This window comes from Monodon monoceros, unplaced genomic scaffold, assembly GCF_005190385.1.
Source record: "Monodon monoceros isolate NGI ecotype Baffin Bay Population unplaced genomic scaffold, NGI_Narwhal_1 Super_Scaffold_21, whole genome shotgun sequence".
Taxonomy (NCBI): domain Eukaryota; kingdom Metazoa; phylum Chordata; class Mammalia; order Artiodactyla; family Monodontidae; genus Monodon; species Monodon monoceros.
The window spans coordinates 61,997,557-62,003,556 of record NW_021703778.1 but is presented as its reverse complement, the minus strand read 5'-3'; the positions used below and the strand labels follow the sequence as shown (position 1 = coordinate 62,003,556).

General features: G+C 48.6%; 1 protein-coding gene across 2 annotated transcripts in view; it reads right to left on the bottom strand.

Moving 5' to 3' along the window:
• The window catches only part of LIPC (lipase C, hepatic type), a 173,741-nt gene that overhangs the window by 11,828 nt on the left and 155,913 nt on the right, over positions 1-6,000 (bottom strand). The window lies entirely within an intron of this gene.

Genomic DNA, 6,000 nt, shown 5'->3' with positions numbered 1-6,000 from the left:
CTAGCTATCTATTTTACATTTAGTATGTATATATATCAATGCTACTCTCTCACTTCGGTGGAGCAGACTTTGAACACAGGTGTCTGGTCTGATTCCAAAAGACCCTTCCCACTGTGTCCTGGGCTTCCGGTTCTAGCAAGCTGAAGCTGCCTTTGAAAGCAAAGAGCAAACAGCCCCTGAAGAAAAGCCACAGTCTAAACCTGCCTCCGATAAAGCCACCAAGGCAGAGTGCCTGCAAGCTCTGACCCACTGACATCCATCCTGGGCTATCACTGCTGCAGATTCCTGCCTGCTGCCTGTCTGCTGAACGTCCAGCCCCCAAGCTGGGATAAATGTTTCACGTCCCTGCACTGGAGATGGGCTTTTGTCTTCCTTTGCTCTTAAACTATGAGTAGGAAGAGACGGATTTCCACATCTGAGATGCCATGGTTCTACAATTCTGGGGGAAGGGGTTGGCTTTGATGATTGTGAAGGTCCCTTTAGCGCTCACATCCTATGGATGAGAATTACCTGTGTCCTGCAGTGTCTCCCTGGGGTGGGACCTGTGCAGGAGGTCAGAACCTCCAAAGGTCTGTAAGCCGTGAGGGGCCTGAGTGGGGCGGGCTGTGGAGGGCACAGCTGTGCAGGAATGCGGGCACCTGTGTCTGCAGAAGTGTGATGGTCAAACCCATCACACATTGATAGCACAAGGAATCCCTTTTAACCTGCACTAGGAAAGCCACTTTTGGGGAGAAATCAATTTTTTAAAATACATAAGAGACTTTCATGTTCAGATCTAATTATTTGTTCTTATTTTGGATTTTGTAAGTGTTTTTCCTTAAAAAAAGAAAAAAGACAATTTGCTTCTTATTCCTCCCCCCACCCCCCAGGACAATGATGCTGTTACAAAGATGAAGGAAAAAAGGGTGAATAATTTTTCTCACTTTACCTTATGGCATGTTTAATAAGGATTTTAAAAAATGATTTAGGGAAATGCTTTTGATCCTGTGACTGCAAGGAGGCCAGCACAACGTGTTCCTCAGTTCAGGCAGGAGAAATTATTTCAGGTCTTAAAGATGAAAAGCATGAAATAGTCTATTAACCTTGAATGAGATCAGGCAAAATCAAACCTGGAGCAGAGATGTGAGGCCTCTGGAGATTCTCCTCACCAGAGAGTCTGCCTGGGGTTCAGATACCCTAAAAACCCTGGATCCTAATCTTGTGTGGACCCCACTGGTGCCACTTAAAAAAAAAAAAAGTTTCTTTTTACAAGGTAGCCACTGTGAACACCAGGTTATGGAATTTATAAAAAGGGAATATTTTTTTCCTTTTTTTTTTGTCTCATGGAAAAAATGATTCTGAATCATTAGGTACTGGCCCTGGGAGACATTATGACTCTTTACAAACATCAAAGAGGCCTTTTTTGTTTAGAATGTATAGATTTTTTCTCATGGAGATGGTAAGAATGAGATCTCGTGTTTTCTTGCAGCACCAAGGTCTTCTTCCTAGATCTCAGATGCCTCTGAGGGAGGCTGAACATCATGGAACTGAGAGGCCCAATGATGGTCTTATGCAGGGGGTTAATGTATGAGCAGCCAGCACTAGCAGGGGCTGGTTGAATGAACTCAGAACAGGCTCAAGGGAAGTCGAGAAGGGGTTTTATAAGCCTATGTGTGTGTGCGTGTATGTACTTAGGTTGGGGACTAAATTTGGGCTCAACAGTACTGCCCCATTTATGTGATGCTGATGTCACAAGATTGGATACTTGCCCCTTCTATGGGTAGTTTCCTCCTCTGCTGGGGGTGGAGATGGGGGAGCGTGTGTGTATGTGTGTATGCGTGGGAAGGCCAGGGAGTACTGTGTTGTGTGTGTGTATGGGATGGAAATAAGCGCCCTTGACTGAGAGATAGGAGCCTCCTGGTACCATCAAGAGGTCTTGAGCACTCATCAGCTTTCTGGAGCTCAGTTTCCTCATCTGTAAAACAGGTATTAAAAGCCTTCTCACAGGGCTGTTGTGAGAATGTGATGAGATGGTACGTAAACGTGCCTGGCTTCTAGAAGGTGTTGACCATCCTGTATGCAGGACTGACCAGCACAGTGGGCAGAGTGAGCCCACCCCCAGGTGCCAGGGTTAGTGGTTTCTCCCTCATGCTGGTCCATACACAGTCACTTCGTGGCTGAAGAAACTGAGGCCCACATAGGTTTTGCCACAGGGTCAAGGTCATATAGGTGGTTGGCAGCAAAGCCAAATTCTGGACACTCCTTATCCCAGTCCCAAGCCTCTGCTCTCTCTACTATACCCATTGCTTCCCTGGAATTCTCCCTGGAAATCAGTGAAAACCTTCCAAAGAAGTAGCTGAGAAAAGCCAAAGACAAACAGACTCGCCAAGTCACAGTCTGGCTGATTAGCTCACCAACCACTTCCTTCTCTTCCACACAGTTACCTCCTCTAACTGCTATGAGGATTAAATTAGATAAGATGCTTGCTAAGCAGGACCTCATATAGGTTTGTTTCCCACCCCCTTCTCTTAAAAAAAATAAATAAATAAAGGTCTCCCAAACTAGCAAAAGTTCTTCCTGAGAGAGAGAATGGAAGTAGGCGATAAACTGCCTCATTTCACTCAGCGACTGTTTCCCAATTCTCTTCTGCTACTGCTGTCCTCTTCAGTGTTTACCCGAGTTCTGGCGTACGGTTGTAGAAAACAGATCCTTTGATGGTTTTGTCAAAATATCTTGGGAGCCAGAGGAATGAGGGCCAAGTTAGTCATCCTTTGTGCAACTACAATCGGGAGGGGATGTTTATCTTGCCCAGCCAGACCCTGCACTAAAATACATAGTACAATGAGATGTCCTTGAAAAATGTGGATTGCGGGTTCTCTGTAACCAGGGTTGGGCAAGTCCGTTCCTTTATGAATCTATAAGTATTCATCAAATGCTGAATACTTGGGGCCCAAGTCACAGATGATCGTGGCCATGATGGGTGAAGAAGGGTGCAGTTATGGTGGCCTAGATTAAAGACTTGATGCCAGCACCATCAATAGAACTTTCTGGAAGGAAATGGTCTATTTCTGAACTCTCTGATATGGCAGCCACATATTTGAGCGTTTGAAATGTGGCTAGTATGACTGAGGATTCAAATTTGTGATTTTACTTTAAGTAATTTAAATAGCCACATAAGGTTAGCAGCGACCATGTAGGTCGACGTAGCATTGTACAGACTGCAGCATCCCATGAGCAGCCGCTTTCACATAGGTCTCGTCTGGGCATAATTTCCAGCTGTACCCAGGGTAGCTTGATGGGACCGCAGGGATGTGACTCTCCACCAGTGAGTCAAATTAGGCTGAGCACATTAGGACTTTGCTCACTGGAAGGGCTCAGGTGGATCTGGGGAGAATTTGGAGGGCCCAGAGAAGAGGAGGGTGCAGTGCAGGCTGCAGCTCATCACTGGAATCTCTCTGGGGCTGGAGGTTTGGGTTCAGCCCAGTTTCAGGCAGTCTCGTCTCATAGTCCCACCTCCGTATCACTGGCCCCAGAGATCTTATCTTCATTGGATATCCCTGGAGCAAGAGGAGATGCTGGTGATAAAGAGACCCAAGTGTTGTTGTTAGGGGAACTACTGACCAAAACTGCCCACCCTGGCCAGACCCTAGAGTAACCATTTGCACGAGTTATCTTACAACATGAGGTCCTCGTAAGGAACGTGGAGCTAACAAGCCACCACCAACTGAAAGAATTTAGGAAAGGTCAAAAGGAGAGGGGAGACACCAGTCCATGTGTCCTACCAACCTCCCAGAATCCTTCTTGCTAGAATCCATCTTGGCTGAGCAATGCGTGCACCACCAGGAAAGACCCTGAGTCAGAATGATTGGCCAGAGACAACCCGGAAACTAACCCCATCCCCATACAAACCCAAGGCTGCGAGCCCCGTGGCAGAGCAGTTCTCCTGGGTTCCCTTACCCTGCTGCTCTCCGCCTGGGCGCCCCTTCCCAATAAAGTCTCTTGCTTTGTCAGCACGTATGTCTCCTCGGACAATTCATTTCCGAGGGTTAGGCAAGAGCCCACTCTCGGGCCCTGGAAGGGGTCCCCCTTCCTGCAACATTGTCTCCAAGGGACTCATCACCTGTCTTCCTGGGACAGCATTTAGCATTTAGCATGTGGGAGGGGGTTGGTCCCCCCTGAGCCCCCTGAGGGAGGGCCTCTGCCTACCCTGGCTCTATTTATGCTTGAAGAATAAATGATGGCCTGGCACAGTGGCTTTGGCAGCTGCTGGTGAGATAGTGATGCCCTAATGCGATTCCTTGATCCTCCTTCATGGGAAAGGGGTCCCTGTGAGTTCACACCAGCACCGTGTGGTGATTGGGCATCTGGGGTCCTGGGCAAAGGGAAGAACTCAGCCTGGCTTGTGCCTACTGCTCTTCCCTCTTCCTTCTCTTGACGCTCTCGCCTCCCTCCCCCATCTCCACGCCCCCCAGGAGATGACCTCGGGCAGGACCCAGTCCCTCACTTCAGATGCACAGCCCTGCCCTGGAAGGTGAAAAATGACGCTCTTTCTTTCCAGCTGACCGCAAGGAGAAAGCAAGATCCTCCCCCACCTCTCCTCCTTCCCTCACCCCCATAGGCAGACCATGGGCAGGTTACCAAGGTAAAAATCACTAGACTAGTTGTTTGGAGGCCTGGGTCTAAATGCTGGCTCTGCCCCCAAGAATTCCTCTGTGTCCCTGGGCAAATGATTCTCCTGCATCTGGGCCTCTGTTTTCCCATCTGTGAAATGGTGGAGTTGAACAGTTTTTTGAAACGCTAACATTCCAGGATTAAAGTAGATCTGGTAAAATGTGATTATCTGAGAGGCTTAATCACTCCAGGCATCTTTGCCATTTAAAAGAGGAGCTGGTTAACCCAAATGAGTGTCTAATTGGCAGCCTGCGGCGGGGGAGCTCCCTGAAGCAGGAGGCCTTCCAAATCCCCTCACCTGCTCTGGGTGCCATGGGTTCTGCCGCCACCCCTCAAGGACAGACAGCTGAGGGGACCCTCTGCCCCTCAGGGAAGAAAGATCCTGCCCTCACTCCAAGTGCTCTCAGAAGCTATCAGACGCTCCACCTGATTTCTGTCATTCCTGGGACTCAGGGAAGGGAAATCTGGCTGGAGAGAAAAAGTTCAGATAAACAGAAGAATCCTGTGCCTAAAAAACAAGTCGCCTTGGAGCTTGAACTTGGGAGTGTGGTAATGAACGGAACACCTGGGAGTGTTCAGCCTGGGAGTCAGAGGGACCTGGGTTCCAGGCCTCCTTCCAGGCTAACCCTGCCAATCTCGCTTGGCTGTTGTGGGCACCATGAGGAGTCGATGGATACATGTAATGTTTTTGTGTAAAACGCGGTGCAAAGGCAAAGTGCTACTGACAGCGTGTTCACCTTCTGCATACAAACATCTGCACGGTAACAAGCAAACAGCACCAGGCTCCTCCCAGTGACGTGAGCATGTGCTGTGAACAGTGAGATGCTAAATCATTCCAGAGCTGTTTTAAGGATTAGGCAGAAATGTTAAAGGCAACAGATGTTGGCTTGTTCCCTCCAGGAGGATTTAGGCTTTAGTGGAGTATTTCTCTGCTGGCTTCAGCCCAAATCATGGCCACAGCCCTTTCTCTGACCTCCTGTTCAACCCAGCAAGAAGAAGGGGCTCAATTTCTCCCCTGAGGTTGAGAAGCGGAACTTCTAGGGAGGGCCTCAATAGGCCAATGATCTCTTGTAAGACGAGCTGACTTGAACGTCAGGGGAAATGAGGAAGCATACATGTAGTGTGGAGCCCAGGTTTTTCCTGGAAGCCATAAGCAGAGATGAAAGCACTGGGTTCCAGTCTGAGTTTGGAGAAGTCTCCAGGGCCCTGTACAATGAGACCTGGGTGGTCAAGGTAATTGCTCAAGGCCTTCTGGATCTAATATTCTAGGGGACCGTGATATTGGATGAAGTACAGCCAACCCAAGGATTTTGTTCCAGAAAGTATCAAGCTTTCTCCTCCAGCACTTGG